Genomic DNA, 16,537 nt, shown 5'->3' with positions numbered 1-16,537 from the left:
GATTATCAGGCTTGGTAGCAGGCACCTTTGCTCACTGTCCATCACATTCCTGTCCCCAAGTATGTTTTATTTTGTAGTCTTGTTCTTTAGTTTTTAGTTGGCTGCCATTTGTGTGTTCACATGACCTCTTTGTGTGTGCTGGGGAAGGGAAGGCAAAAGAGAACACACAGAGACTTTCAGGAGCCTCTATGTGAGGGCACCGATCCCGTGACCTTCCTAACCCTGATTATTTCATAAAGGCCTCATCTACTCATACTATTGTATTGGGGCTTAGGGCTTCAAGCAATATTGTATGGGAAAGGAACCAGCAAAAATACCCGAAAATTGAGATTTAATGAACAAAGCCTAAAACATAGGCTTCTAATATATATGAGGATGTAACATACTCCATTTGCTAAGTATTAGCTGTTGGGTAATTTGATGGCTCTTTAAGGTATCTGTATATTAAAAAGGCATATATGTACTTGTAATAAAATATTTGAAGTAAATGAGTATTTTTTAATCTGAAAAAAACTTGTGCTTGGTGACTATTTCTGATATGTGTTTCATTATTCAGTTTGTATTCATTTGGTCATAAAGATGACTTGACTAGTAAATCAAGAAATCTTTTGTTCAGTCTGTTTCTATCTTACTTGTAAAAAGATAAGATTAAATGAAGATAAGGTCAAACGAACAATTGTGATACTCCAAGGAACCTTCCTCTGATTCTTCTGTGCCCCAAATACTGCCACAGAAGACTCCCAGCTGACCCACTTCGTTGCTCTAAGGCTTTGAGATACTTCTCTTGTGCACCGCAGACTGCTGGAGTCTAATTGGTGGGCCTGTGCTTTTGTGCTTTTGCCTTGGCAGCCTGTCAGTTTGCTGTGTAACTGCTTATCCTGCTGATGAAAAAGGGTTTCTTTTTTGTACTGTTTTGCCTTTTTGTTTTGGTGGTGCTGTGGCATAAACCCTAGGGCCATGTGCATGTGAGACAAGCACTGCCACTGAGCCCTATCTCAGTTCAGAAAGTGAACTTTGTTAGGAGCACTAGCATATGACCTAACAGAGTACTTGTTAAGACTTGCTTTACTTTCTGTCTGTGGAGCTGGTTGATAGGTGCAGAAAGGATCAGGTGTGGACCCTTCCCCAACAGGGCTGTGGATATGTACAGTTACATGGCAGGTACCTTAGTGCCAAATAAATACTTTCCTTCAAGAATCCTCCTCCCCATTGGAGTTAACAGGTGAATTGTTCAAGCTAATCTATTCAGTTCCATTGAAAGGCGTTTGTATTGTAGGAGTGATTAACGGAGTGTTTTGGGGTAAGGGAAAGAACATCTGGAACAGGTGGGCCTTTCAAAACCTCTGTAAAAATCACACTGTAGAGTGCCGTCCTTACTCTGTAAAAATCACACTATAGAGTGCTGTCCTTACTCTGTAAAAATCACGCTGTAGAGTGCCGTCCTTACTCTGTAAAAATCACGCTGTAGAGTGCCGTCCTTACTCTAACGTGGACAGGTGCGGAAGCACCTTTTTACCTTAGTAAAGGAATGAAGAACAGATGCCACGACACTGGAGTTTCAGATGATTTACTGTGTCTCAGCCTGCATGGATGAATACCTTTCAGATTGAGAGTGTAATCTTTTTTTTCCACACATTTTTTTATTAGATATCTTCTTCATTTACATTTCAAATGCTATCCCAAAAGTCCCCTATACCCTCCTGCTGCCCTGCTCCCCTACCCACACACTCCCACTTCTTGGCCCTGGCGTTCCCCTGTACTGGGGCATATAAAGTTTGCAAGACCAATGGGCCTCTCTTTCCAATGATGGCCGACTAGGCCATCTTCTGATACATATGCAGCTAGAGTCAAGAGCTCCGGGGGTGGGGATTAGTTCATATTGTTGTTCCACCTATAGGGTTGCAGACCCCTTCAGCTCTTAGATACTTTTTCTAGCTCCTATATTGGGGGCCCTGTGTTCTGTAATCTTTTAAGTAGTAATAAATGGTAAGAAATGTAGATGTGGTGGTGAAAATGTTACAATGTATTCGAATTGAAAACACATGGGTATGATTATTGTGCACTTTTCATCATTAGATCTGAGCCAAGGCCTGGTCCCAAGATATATCAGACAGGGACACAGATCATGGAGCCGTGACCCAGTAGCCCTGGGTCTAGTGAGAATAGAATTGGACTTAGATTTTACTGGTTAGTTAAGAAGTAGTAGACTGGCATGTTATAGCTAGTTTCTGGTTTGTATCATCCGGGTTTGATTTGTTTGTTTTGAGTCACATTTCTTTTCCTGCTATAAGTTAACTGCCATTTATGTTGTTTGATGCTGAGTAATAGTAGTTTATCCAATTTGTTCTTAGTTTATGCTGTAGTTGACAATAGAGGGTATGGAAGCGTAGTGAGCCACTTGTTTATGCTAGTCTAGAAAGCCTGTCTTCAGCCTTCTCATTGATGGTTAAGTGAATAACTTCAGAGTGCCCAGCATGACTGTTGAACTGTTAGACCCTAGCCCTGACGCTTTTATTCCTTGATCCCAGGAAATTTCAGACCTTTTTAGTCATCCTTCCCTCGCCTCCCCTCCCCCGAGAGCCTTTCTGACTGCTTAGAATTCACTATGGAGATTAGACTGGCCCAAGCTCAACAGAGAGCCTCCTGCCTCTGCCGTCCTAGCTCTGGGATTACAGTCCGGTGCAGTAAATTGTAGCTTTTGTTGCTTTTGAACCGTTATTTTATTTATTTCCTGAGCCTCACTGTAGTCCTGGCTGCATCATTCTTCATGTAGTGGAGGTAATTGCTACCATGCCCAAAAGTATTTGTTCCATTTTAGAGAAGTTTTAATAAAGCCTGAGACCTCTTTAGAACAAACTGATCAAGATAGTTTAACAAAGCAATGATTAACTAACCTAGCCTTTAGCAAGATTTGAGAATTTTTTTTGTTTTTGTTTTTTGATTTTTTTTCGAGCCAGGGTTTCTTTGTGTAGCCTTGGCTGTCCTGGAACTTACTCTGTAGACCAGGCTGGCCTTGAACTCAGAAATCCACCTGTCTCTGCCTCCCAAGTGCTGGAATTAAAGGCGTGTGCCACCGCTGCCCGGCTTGAGAATTTTTATTCTTTTGTCCCTCACTTATAAATTAATACTTTAAAATAGGAAGCTAACTTCTCATTTATATCAGGTATCACCCAACTCGTGATACTGGGGATGGATCCTAGGACTTGATGCTCGCTGGTCAAGCACCTGCCTCTGAAGCTAAGCCCGTCCCACAGCTATAGCTATAGCTTCCCTTTATGCTTCAGGCATGGTTGTGCTTATGTAGCTCTCTGCGGGAGAACTCATATAAAACTGGCAGGAAAGAAAAGCAAAGAACCAGGCATGAACTGAAATAAAATACCTTACCTCTTGGATACAGCCTATTGACAAGCTGCTGAAGAGAGTGAAGAGGCTCATAAGCCTGAAAGCCAGGCCAGTGCTCCAGCTCATCTTGGTAGACCCAGAGACAACATTTCCCCCTTGATATTTTAAATCCAAAGAATTCAGGATTTGGTTTGTACATTTAAGCTCTGTGAAATCATGAACTATATCTGGTTCTTCTCTAATGAAAGGACAATGTCCTTTGTAGGGGGAAATAGGAAGGCTCAGTAGTTTTTAACATATCAGTAAGGGTGAATTAAAAAAAAGTTTGCTTTGAGGCTTTTCTTTTCTTCTTTTCTCTCTCTCTTTCCCTCTCTCTCTCTCTCTCTCTCTCTCTCTCTCTCTCTCTCTTTCTTTCTTTCTTTCTTTCTTTCTTTCTTGTGACACTAACAACTACTTCAGTTGCCATCATCACAGATACACCAGAGGTGTGCTCTTGTTAATTATTTCTTACATCGTTTACTTCTGTGTGTGTGACTCTTTTGCTTATATGTGTGTATGTTGTACTGCATGTGTGCTTGGTGCCTGTAGAGGCCAGAAGAGGGCATCTTATCCTCTGGAATTGGAGTTAATGGGTTAATGCTGGGTATGGAACCCAGGTCCTTTGCAATAACAATAAGTGCTCTAAACTGCTGAGTAATCTCTCCAGCACCCCAGCCTTTGTTTTTTGAAGTTTAGTATTAGAATAGTAAGGTTGGTTTAGTTCATTTTCTAGTAACCGAACACCTTTGTTGCACTTTTTTCTTTTTATTTACTGTGAATAAGCTTTAATGCCTGTTTTTCATCCCTGTGCTTTCTTATAGCAAATAATAATAATAATAATAATAATAATAATAATAATAGTCACTAGGAACGTTAAAAAAAAGTTACTACCAAATTGTTTGAGTTTTCAACTCTCGCTCTGTTCTTTTTAGCCTTTAGCTTGCCTTACCCAGAGGTCTTCCATCCAATGAGTTGCAAGCGTGACATTTGCTGTGTTTTCAGCACCTGCCAACTTGGAGACCAGGGTTTGTGCTCAGGACATAGGCTTACAACCCACATTTTGTGGTACACAATGCCGTCCCAGCTGGCATGCTTTCATACCTCAATGGTGCTAGACATTCGGTTACAGAGCGGCACTGCTTCTCATGTGCAGATTTCCTCTCCAAGCTGCTTTCAACTCGTATTCTATATCAAAAGAGTGAGCTTGGTATCATTAAATTCACTGCTGTGGTTATTTTTCAATGGAAACATTTGGTTTATTTTTTAATCAAAAAATACATTTTTTCTTTTAAAAATAAAAATGCTTCTAAATAGGCTAAAATAGCCTGTGTTTTATATATCTAGCGTGTATATGTTAGCCCTAGATTTGAAACTCATTTTCATGGTCGATAAAAGCACGAAAAAGAACCAAAGGATTAATGTGTTATAACATATTTAATAGATAGGGCAATTAGTTGTAATGCATTGTAAATGTGGGTAAAATTGCAGATTTTCTTCTGAGTAAGATCTATATATGAAAATTGCCCCATGATGGGCTCAGAGGTTTGGCCTCTAACTTTGACCACAAAGTTTACATACTTTCCAAAGAAGTATATTCTATCAACTTGCTTTCAGAAGCCAATCTCTTTAATAACATTTCAGGTGGATTTGGTGACGTCCTTCTTTCCATAATCTATTATAAGCAATCTTAAAAGGTTTTGCTTGAAAAAAAAAGTCTTTTCAGATGTAGAAAGAACAGTGTGAAATGTGAGTGACTGGCTCTTAATACAACAGTGTGACAAAGAGGCGCAGTGGCTTTTAGAAGCTGAATGAAAGGGTGGGTACACGAGCATCTGCAGACTCTGTTGGCCCAGGATAACAACACATCTGACATTCAGTTCACTTTGTTTGTCTAAATGGATTCCTATGGTTGTTCTCTTATAATTTCAGTGGAGCTCTCTTAGACATAGGTATAGATAGGTGTGAAACTGACCATTTACTTGCACGGACTCAAACTTCAAAGCTTAGCTCTTTGTTGTTTGAGCATCACATTGATCTGGATCTAAAGGCACAGAAATAAAACACCCACTAACTGCTTTAGACACTCCTTCATGCATATCAAAAGCAACCTTTACCCTCCTCTCCACACATGTGCTTAGGTGAACACTTCATTAGCTTGTTGATACAAGTTAGAGTTGGCTACACCCTTCCTTAATAAAATACACCCTTATTGTCTCCTGTTGCTTAAGAGCTGTAAGCTTGGAATTGGGGAGCTGTAACAGTGATGCCCAGTGAAGGATACATGATGCATACAATACACACAAGCAGCCTTCTATTTGCTAGGCTTCCTTTTGGGGGAAAGCCAAAAGAACCAGCATTGCTTTATCCCTGTGTCTCATATTGGTCTTAGAGGAAGAGACTAAGTAATCCCTGTATTTTATACTTTCCGGGGTGTTGCACGCTCTAAATCAGGTTAGTATTTATTGAAGATAATGGCAGAGTTACGGGTGGTCGTTTTTTAGATCTGTGGATTTATTTCTGAATTGGCCTGTGAATTTGCGTTTAGGTGTCTGGCTGTACTCTACGTCTGGTTCTGATTTGGTTGACCATTTAGACACGAATAAAGACTAGACAGAGCTTCCTCTTCCCAGCTGCTGCTTACCTAATCTTACATGCAGTTGACTGGGTTTGTGTCTGTCCTGAAGTAAACAGAACTTTAATACAGCAACCTAATGGACAGGACTTTTTATAATAAAGAGCCATCACATTTAGCATTAAGAAACCAAGATGTGATGACGTGTATGGAAGACTGGCAAAAGCCTTAATGTGTGTGTGTCTTTTTAGTCTTGAAGATTCAGACTTAGACAACTCCGTTGGTTACCCAGCTCCTTAAGGAGGGATTTTAGTCCTAGGCAAGGTCAAGAAAGGCTAAGAACCAGAAAAACAGGCTGTTTAGGGTTGGAACTGAGGTGTTGGCGCAGAGGAGCTCCCGTGACCCCCATCCGTGGAATTTCATGAGACTAACATGGTTCTGAAAGCAACAAGAGTAATGGCTGCGATAATTGTTTCCAGGCTTAGGACCCCTGGCATCTTGATTTTTTTAAGTTGACCTGATGAACTAGTAATTGCAGGGATAAATGGAATGTTTGCCAGCAGGAGTCACTCTAGGCCTCCCAATAAAAAAAGCTAAGTGCATTAAATTCTATTCTTACAGAGCTTGGAGGCTAAGGTGGTAGTGCTGTGATCAGGTGGCTTTTGGGAAGTGACCGTAAGTGTATTATAGTAGCCTCTGCTTTGCCCATGTGCCTGCCTTCTTTTGACAGAACATGTGGTTCTTATTCCTTTAAAAAAAAAAAAAACATAGCCCTTAACATGTTTCTTAAAAGGAAGTAATGTATTATGGATATTAGCATCTTTGTAGTCTGTGTATTAGCACACTTGGCCTTCTTAGAGTGATTTGATTATGTTCGAATCATCTCTCTGAGGTGAACACACATCCTTCCTTCTGATGAGCATCTTCATCTTATGGCAGAGTCTCTGAAATGAGCTGTAGTTAGTGTGAAATATGTTAGCTTATGCCTTTCTGAAAAGAATAGGTCCAGTGTGGTCACAAACTGAAATATTTCAGCAATAGCCATGAAATCTAATAGTTTCCCAAGTGCACACAAACTCAAAAAGTTAATTGTTCATTTATGTTTGATACTAGGATTGCAACATTGGATTAAAACCAATTAAATGTTCCTCGAAGCAACAGAAAAAGTTTCCTGATTTATGAATAGAACCATTCAAACGGTGCAGACACAATCCATGTAAAGTAATGAGGTGTTTTGTTTTTTTGGCAAAGGGGAACGCAAAACAGGCATAGAGTCTTAAAAAAAACTCTTAAAAATCTTTTTGGATAAGGTTAATAACACACATCAGCAGGAAGGAGTGATGGGAAATCTAGGACTTCATTTCACAAGGAACGTTATCCCCTCCCCCCCCAGGTGAGCTGCACAATGAAAATACTCTGCTTATTCTATCAGGGTTACATTCCTGCACTTGAGTCAACATCCTAAGTTACAGAACTAAACATGCCCTGCCTCTGCTTAGCAACCGCAAATCCTTCCTTCCCCAGTTGCATGTATTTTGGATGTGGCATCTGAAGTACAAATTCCTCAAATTCGATTGCACCCAGAGTCAGGAACAGTGCTTTATTATCCTAAAGTGTGACCGCACCAGAGTCCGTGCCACCTCCCTTTGCGGTCTTGTTCGCCACAGATTCTTTTAAACTGCTAAGCCAAACCCGGAAGCTGGCCATCTGAAGCCCACGAGGCCTGAGTTTCAATCCTGACTTGTGCGGTGCTACTTCCCTGAGCCCCGGCATCCAGGCGTGAGAGGTGCGTGGTGCGGGTTCACTGGACACCCGGCCACACTGACGGAGGCGCGCCGTGGACCCCCCCCCCTCTCCCCGCCCACCGGCGGCTGCGCGCACTGCACCTCGTAGCGGCACGCCGGGCGCCCCGGCCGCGACGCCGCCCGCACAGCGCCACCGAGTTCACGCAGCCGCGGTCGAGCTGCCCGGCGGCAGCAGTGGGCATTGGCGGCCTGGCCGAGGTCGGTTAAAGGGACGAGTTGCAAACAGTTCAGGAAGTGACAAGTCGATTTCCTCCTCCCCGGGAGTCGCTCGGTACAAAGCGCTCGGCGCCGGCCGGAGAGCGTGCGCACGGCGGACGCGGGCGTGCAGCCCGGACGACTTGGCGAGCGCTTGCAGTGACGGCCCGCGTCCGGCGCGCACAGTAAGCGACCCGGCCGGGCAACCGCGCCAGGGGGCTGGTCCGGAGTGGGGTCGGTGCGAGCTCCCCGGCGGCGGCGGCGGCGGGGGAAGTTGGGCTCGCGTGCGCTGCGCTCGCTCTTTCCTTCCTTAATGCTGCTGGCTTTCTTTCTCCCTGTCTCCTTGTTATACGGCGGATCCGGTGGTTTCTACCGGCGCCGACTCTTGCTCGCCCTGGTGCAGGCGTGAGACTTGTCAGCGCGCTGGCGGGGGACGAGCAAACCTAGCGCTGCCGAAAAGTCTGCGCTCCGCCGACCCAGCGGACGGCCGCGGAGACGGCTGCGTCCCGAGCAGCCTCCTCCTTTGAGGCTCAACTTGAGCCCTGGCTTGTGGCAGCAGCGAAGGCGCTGAGCCCCGAAGTTCCGCATCGTTTGCAGACAACTCTTTTGTTCACGGAAGTTTACACCCGCCACCCCTGGGATGCGGGCGCGCAGGGACGACTCCAAGGCTACACGACTGACCCGCGCGGTGTCGATGGGGGTGAGAGGGCGCTCTGCCTAGGGAGGGGGAAGCAGGCGGCGTGGCCGAGGCCAGGGCTTGAGGAGTGGGGGGTCGCCTGTGCCGGCGTGGTTTTTGCACATGGCGAAGAGGGCCGTCCGTCACAGGATACTAGCCTAGTCACATTTTTTTTTTTTTCTTTCTGCCAATCCTTGGTTTGCTAGCCGGTGGGAGTCAGGTTGCCAGCTAGGGGTTTCACTTGGTGGAACCGGGACCAAAGAGACTTGGAAACCCAGAATCCGAAGAGGGTGATTTGAGTTGACCCAAGTGTTTTCTCGACCCCCCCTCCCGCCCCCACATACACAAGCTCCTCTTCTACCCTCAGACTAGGGGAACAGTGCTTGCGGGTGAGTGGGACAAGGGCCTGGAATTGCGTGGGCAGGCTTGTTCTGGACCCTCGCCTTTGGACGCCCCCTGATGCTCCTGACCGCCGGGTTCGTTAACACGTACTGTACTTAGTACCATGGCGAACAAAGAAAAGCTCTTTGCAGCATTTGGTGAATGGGATTCTGCCTCCTATAGGCCACACTCTTGAGTTTTCCATACGGTAAAATTGGGACTCTGGTGTTGGGAAAGTGGCCCCCGTCGTGGGTTGCATTCAGGTCCTGGCCCCATTTGTGCTGCCGCTGCCGCCTCTGCCGCCTCGGTACTTGTCTCGCAGGAGTTGGTACAGATGGAGCTAGGCTGGTGGTGGTTCAACAGGAACAAATGTTTGTTGAATTATTGGACGGTGGAGAAAGGGACTGTTTTCTGTTGACTGCTTCAAGAGTTGGAATGACATTGTTTGTTGGCCCAGGAAGCCAGGCAAAATGTCTTGGGCTCCTTCAGCATATTAGCAGACCTCCAAATGACATGCTAGCATATGTGTTCCCAGCAGTCCCCACGCCTGGAAGGGGGGAAGCCCTCCTTGCTGAATCCTGGACTCCCGTTTTGAACGATATGACTTGATTTGAGGCTCTGGGGAAAGAATGGAGTCTGCGCACCCGTGCAACTCACGATCTTGACTGGGCCACCAAGTTTTGGTTTCATTTTAATTTTTCCACTTAGCAGGGACTTATCTCAGTTACAGTTCTGACAGTGAGTTGAAGGTCTGTAGATTCCCCTTCCCCCTTTGCTGTGCGCTAGATTAGCAGAAAACTTGTTCCAGGTGATAGGCCCCCTTTAGTGAAAGAAGGGTTGAGTATTAAGGTTAGTAACTGTAGTTGTAGACTCAGGGGGTGTGCGGATCCAGTTTCTGGACCCTGTGGTAGTCAAGAAATCTAAGAGGCTTGGGGAATGCCTGCGGTTTTCTTCCAAGTGTCCACATCGGGAACAAGATGCTCTTGAGACCAGTTCAGAATAGCTCTGGTCAAGGACTTGCGCCTACCCACCCCCTACCCCTCCCCCCCCCCCCCCCCCCCCGCACACACCACAAGAGTGTGATGTGCGTTCATTTTAACATCAAAGCAAGCATTCTGGAAAGGCTGGCTGCAGACCTTGGACTCTAAGGTTGTTGAAGGCAGGATAAGTTCACTGTTTTGGTTGATAATGATTCTAATCAGCTTCTCTCCCTTTGTTTCCAGTGTAGTAGGTATGTTATGGAAAGAGTTTTAGATAGATACTTCAAGGTCTTCATAGAGGAGTCACTCAACTGACATTTTACAGGAAGCCCTTCCTGGGTGCTCACCTGCTCCCCCACCCCCTTTCCTTCTCTCTCTCCTAACCGTCCCCTCTCTCCCACCCTCTCTTCCTCTGTCCCTCCCTCCTCACCTTTCTTTTGCTCCTTGTTAGTTGGTACCCCCTAGCATCCCCATCCTGTAGTTCCATAGTAGCTGGTTTGTTTTAAGTGAGTTCCTTGAGCTGGTGCTTGACCCATGATGGGAGCTCAGCCAAAGCTAGCTCTCCTCCTCCTCCAGGAGAGAGCTGTGTCTAAATGCTGTCAGCAGGGGGCACTGTGGAGCAATCTGGTGCCTGCAGAGCTCTTTAAAATGCACACCCTTCCCAGCCACTCCTCTTCAGCTGGCACTGAGGGTTGAGGGCTGGGTCCTCTGTCCCAGCTGAAGTGTCATTCAGGCATGAGACTTTCTAGGGTTAAATCATGCACAGTCTGGAAAACTTGTTTGTACCCATAAGAGGGGAAAAAAAAAACCCACTGAAGTAAACACTCAGGTCAGCACAACCGCCACCACTGTGCACACCTCTCTGATGTGTAATAAAAGAAACCTGCAGGCATAATTTGTTATGTAATATGCTGATAGTACAAGTTTTGGTTTTAGATGGGAACCAGATGTGGACAGACCCTGTTTAATTGCTCTTGAGATGAGGGGAGGGGGTGTTAATAGATTAAGTAGTTCTGCGAACCCCAAAGGTGGTTTGTTTTTTGCTTTGACTTAGGGGATAGCCCCAATCTCAGGGCTCTCTCTCCAGGTTACTGCCTCTCTGTCGGGACTGCTGCAGCTGTCCTTTTTGTCAGACTCCTCCTCTCTCAAAAGAGCCAGTTTGTTGCCAACGCGAAGCACATGGCTGGGTCTAGCTGGGCTCAGCGCTGCTTAGCTCTGCTGGGCTCTGTTCCTCCTCTTCTCTCTCCGTCCAGCTGCTGCCCTGCCCTCCACTGTGTGAGACAGAATGGCCCAGGGACTTGGGTCCTGCCAGAAGTGCTGAGTGCTCTCCTTCATAAACATTGTCCTGGAGGAGTGTGTTCACACTTGTTCAGTGAATACCTTTTCCCAAAACTTGTGCACTTAGTCTTCTCTGATTAATTTCTGTTTGTTTCCTGCCCAACTTTATGAAGATTTTTTTTTCTCTATACACTCGAATCACCTTTATTATTCTCCAGGGTTGGGGACTGCTTAGTAATAGCTGACCCCATTAACAGCAGCTTCATTGCTTGCTGGGATTGTGAACTTTGGAAACAAACCCAGAGGCTTAGATATGCTGATGTGCCCTGAGACTTGCTTAGAAAATTTTTGTTTTAGTACAGTTTACATTAACATGATTAATGGCCATGCCACTGAAAAGTCTATATTCAAAAGCAGCTCCCGTTCCCTAGGTTCTTCATATGGTGAAGTAAGGTTCCTTGCCAAACAACATTGTTTTAGGGTAACTGGGTTGGCTTAACGCAGACCTCTAGTGCGCGTGGTTTGGCCTGAAGGCTTGGCCTTTGCACGTTTGGAGTTATGGTTTTGATGGTGTCTGTCTTAATCGTAAGGAACCCAGGTCAGAGGGAACCTCTGTGAAAATGCTCTGAGGATCTGAGCAGAAACCAATGCTTTTTGAATAAAGTGGGAGAGATTTGGCTGCAGGATGTTTTGGAGGGGTGCTGGGAGGCTGGAGCCAAGGACAAGGTTGTCCCCTACCCCTAAGTGAATGGAGACACTTGAGCTTTTCTGAAAAAGAAAAAAAAAAATAGAGATGTCCTTGGTCGTCCTCCCCCCACCTCCCCCTCCGTCGTTGTTAAATGCCAATTGATTGAGAGGGAAAGCGCTGCTGGGTGGGTCTGCGGGCAGCCTCGGGAACCAAGAAAATAAAAACACTTTCGAAGGACTCGGCAAGAGTTTGCATTTCAAAGGGTCTACCTTGTAGACTTTCACATCACGTCAGGGGTTACAGAGAAGTGTGACAGGCACCCCCACTCTTTTAACCGGTCTCTCTCTCCTGCTGTGGGGGCTGGAGGGGAAGCTGCCTTTTGCTTGGGGGATGGGAACAGTGTGGCCAGATCTTGCTAGGACTTCATAGAAAGGAGAGCAAACCTCAGAGTCATCCTTGAATCTCTAGGGGGGGGGGGGGGGGGGAGTACTTTTCCCACTGTGTCACTCTCAGGCCGGCGACAGCAGGTCGTGTTGGTAAACAGCCCATCTGACCCCTGGACCGGGTAGCAGGCCGACATTTGATTCTTCCTCTCACCCTTTCCCTTCTTGCACTATACAAAGAAGCAGATTCTTGCCCAGTGCTAGTGTAATGCTGCCCCCAAGGCTGTAGCCCAGTAGATGCAGGCTGAGACTCACGGGGGAGGGGTGTGTGGAGCCCGGCCTCCTCGAGTACGGGCAGCCCGCACTTCCACAGAGGAAACTGAGGCTCTGAGAAACCAGATACCTGGTCCAAGGCCACACAGCTGGAAGGCAGAGAAGCCAGTAGCAGCTGCTGAGTCTGGCTGGCTGAAAAGCCTGCTTTTCCCCTCCACCCTGCTATCAGTCTTGAGTGTCACAAGCTAGAGGCACTAGGTTCTGTTTCATCTCAAAGCATAAATTTTGTTTAGTCTTGTTAGCACAACAGCAAAACTTAACATTTTTAACTGCCCGTTTCTCCACGCCTCTCCCTGTCCTGTGCCCACCCACCCCCCCACCTTGTTTTTTTCTTTTTCTTTAATTGAACTCTTGAATTCTATCTTCTGCAGGCCCAAAGGCGGGGCCCTAGCTGGGGGACTGAGATGTTTTGCTTGAACTTTCAAAAGACAGATTCACAAGAAAATGTAATTATTCCCAGTGACCTTCTGGGGGAAACAGGAAGTAAATTTGGCAGCTCCAGCCTCCCCATTTATTCAGATTCCATTTTTTCCACTCAAGAGATTGTTAAAAGGGTTTTCAAAAGGCCTGTGGGCCTTTTTTTTTTTTAAGTCTAGCTTTTTATTTTTATTTTTATTTTGCATTTGTGATCCAGATGTCTGAAAGTAAATTATGTTGCGGTGCTTGCCATCCCAGGTTCGTACAAGTATCATATTTTGTTTACATGTCTGAAGTAATCAGAGAACACAGTTGCACATCTTCCAGCACAGGGGAACTGGGTCTGCCCCTGCCAGTGCTGGCCCGACTCCTCATCCCCAGACAGATGGTTGGTTCAGTGCAGGCAGTCCAGTGTGTGGATGTGCTGTGGCTGTGGGGGTGTGCTCTTCAGCAAGGCCTCCCTGCCTAGGTCTCCGACCTTTCTTTCTCTAAAGTGTGTGTGTGTGTGTGTGTGTGTGTGTGTGTGTGGGGGGGGGGGGGGAGTGATGTTAGATCCCTGTGTGCTGAATTTTTAGATGGCAGGGCAGTCGCCTTCCTGCATGGCTGTGAATTACTTACTGTAGAGGTTTTTTTTTAAAAAAAAACAAAAAAACAAACCTAGTTGCCTGACTATGCAACTTCCAAGCATGGCTGGGGTCTGGGGCTGGGGGTGGGGTCGGGACTCAAGCACTGGTATTTCTAATGCTCCTGAGTTGATTCTGTTGGACACTTGAGACTGAGGGACAGGGCAGACCCTACCATACTTTGGTCTCTTTAGCAGGGGATTAGGGGCCTTCTGGTGCAGGCGAGGAGCAAAAGCCTTTGGAATTTTCCACTGCTGCCTCCTCCTCCGTCTCTGTGAAGAAGAATCTGAAAGGTACTCACCTCTGGGCGAGGTGCCCACTGTGGACGGCATCCAGGTAGTTCCTGTTTCTGTTGTCAGGAACCCAGTCTTTGCTCAGGGTTCTTGAGATCTCTGAGTTACCTACCTCAGTGCTGGGGAGGGAAGGAGGCCGCCCAGGCTGTGTTTTCAGAGTGGTTCTCTAAAGCAAGCTTCCCCTGGACTCCATGGAGGTTTGTTTAACACATGATGGTTTCAGGGGAGGCAGGATGCAGCTCAGGGCCAGGGCACAGCTCAGTAATCTTTCTATGGAAATGAGGGTCAGACCTGGATTTACCTCATAGCTCAAAGCTATTCATAGGGTTACAGTGTGTAGAGCTGGCCAGTGGCCTTGGGGAGAGACCTTCTCCGACCTCCCAGTTCAGACTAAAGGAAGAGAGTTCCACCACTCTGGAAATAAGGTGACTGCTGAGATTGCCTGTACCCCCCTCCTCTCCTGAGCCTTCACCCGCTGATCTCTCCTCCTGGGATCTCATCCCAGCCTCAGACCATCTGCTTCCACACAGGTGCAGGCTGACCACATCACTGCCGCTCAGAGCTCTTCAACCAATCAGCGCATACTCGCTTGCTCTTGGCGGGTGACAGAGCCATTTTCTGCCTCTCTGCAGGCCCATGCTTACCTCAGCTGAGAGGTGGGTGGATGGCTCAGTGTGCTCAGCCAGTGTTCCTCACTGAGAGATGGGGCGGGATGGAAAGGCCCGAAGCCAGGGCAAGATATGATTCATGAAAAAAGGTGTTGGCCTCTAAGCCCCTAGATCTCTGTGGCAGTGAGTGAGATTAGTTTGGACCCGGTACAGGGCAGAGAGAGGGCGAATTCTCCACGATAGGTTTTCCCACGTTTATCCTGCAGACATTGCCTGGGTCTTGCTGAGTGTCCAGCTTGGAGATAGGCAACTTGCTTCATTAGTTTACTCGTTGCTCAGCGCACTGGCCCCATGGTATTGCTTAGAGGAATCTCTTGCCCTCTTGAGAAGGTCTCTAGGATTTAATCTCAGCCCTCCTATCATGCCGTACCTTCTCCACCAATTCTAAGGAAACAGACTTTTTGCTATAAGCAGTGTGCACTCCTGCCAGGAGGGGCCTTGAATAATCCGTGTGGTAGGTTTCTTCTGTCTGCTCCATTCACCTTGTCACATGGAGGCCACCTTCCCTCCCAAGCTGAAGCACAAAGTACTGTCCCTGCCAGACAAAAAGCCCAGCTGGAGGAGGCTTTGGCTGCTCTGGCGCTCACACTGGCCAAGGGCCTGGAATCAGAGGGAGGTTCTGCAGGCTTACTGTCAACAGTCTTTCTGCATGTTTAGAGGTGAATGCTAATGTCCGGATGCGACTTGCCATCTTCTGGGTGGAGGGGGAAGGACTGTCTCTTGGTGTCAGTGAGTAGGGTGTATGTCTGTGATTCTGTGTCTTTAAAAGGTGTAGAGAGAATGCAGGGTGGTCTCTCTGGCATAGTTCTACAGACTGGGCCCTGGGAATTGTGTCTCCATGAAGTCCCTCTAGCAGCCATGTGACTTTCCCAGTTGTAAGATCCTGGGTACTATACTGCTTCCTAGCTAGGCCTCATTTGTCTGCTACTGTCTCTGGGCCTCAGGCTCCATAGCTTGCTTGCACGCCTCCAGTGTTTCAAGAGGATCCAGTGAGGATTTGGGTTTTTTTGTTTGTTTGTTTGGTTTGGTTTTGTCTGTAAAGCCCCTGTCAGAAGGAGGGTGGTGCCACGTGGAGGGATGTAAAATAGGAGATGGCTGGCAGGCAGAGGTTCTGTCATGGGCCCAGGACAGTCTCCTTGTCAACCAGGGAGTGGGAAGAAGCAGGGACTGTTCATTAACACAGGAGCTTAGAGCTAAGTGTCGGGGAAACCATTCCCATATCATTTCAGGCAAAGACAGCATTCATCTCTGGGATCAGTACCCAGCTCAGAGCACAGTCTCCTGTGTACTGACTGTGTGCCCTCGAGCAGGTGTCTTCTGCCTCCCTGACGTCCTTCCTCTGGAATATGATAACCTCCACCCTGTGGGTTGGGTATGCTTAGAGTCCAGTGGCCATTAGTGGCAAATGTGTCACCAGGAGGACAGTCGGAGGATTGCTGGTCTCATCTGGTAAAGGACACAGTGCAAAGCAGGGGGGGCTTTAGCTGAGCTCTTCCGGACAAGCTTTTACGCTCACCTTAGTTAGGGCTTATGGCTTTCTCAGGGAGATGAGTTGAAATTATGAATTATAATTTAGTTTTTAGTGTGTGTTTTAAAGCAAGAGTTAAAAGTAGTGAAATCTTTTAAGCTTTCTCTTCAAGAAACTAAAATCTTATGTTTACTAAAAGTGAGTTCATCCGGCTCATAGAAAATTAAATGCATGGGTAGGTGACAATGATGATGATGATGAGGAGTCGTCTCAGGATCTTGGCTCCTCTCAGCTCCTCTCAGCCTGACCGCTGTGAGTGGATTCTCTAGGAACCTTGGGTGTGCCTATCCGGGCAGAGGGCGAGGGGCCCATTTATCACTTCTCAGGTTTGGTGTC

The 16,537-nt window shown here is 46.8% G+C and overlaps 1 protein-coding gene across 3 annotated transcripts in view; it reads left to right on the top strand.

Annotated features, from left to right (window-relative positions):
• The first annotated feature begins 7,870 nt into the window (after nt 1-7,870).
• Fam53b (family with sequence similarity 53, member B) overlaps nt 7,871-16,537 on the top strand; it is a 101,765-nt gene continuing 93,098 nt past the window's right edge. Inside the window, exon 1 of one of the 3 annotated variants that reach the window (NM_001381859.1) lies at nt 7,871-7,956. The gene's annotated coding sequence lies outside the window, so the exon portion shown is untranslated. Of the gene's footprint in view, nt 8,139-8,522; nt 8,654-16,537 lie in introns of those variants that run through there. The other 2 variants (NM_001381858.1, NM_212473.1) reach the window with 2 other exon arrangements.

The sequence above is a fragment of the Mus musculus genome, chromosome 7 (assembly GCF_000001635.26).
Source record: "Mus musculus strain C57BL/6J chromosome 7, GRCm38.p6 C57BL/6J".
Classification (NCBI taxonomy): domain Eukaryota; kingdom Metazoa; phylum Chordata; class Mammalia; order Rodentia; family Muridae; genus Mus; species Mus musculus.
Note: the sequence above shows the minus strand (reverse complement) of the source record. Positions and strands in the feature narration are given on the sequence as shown.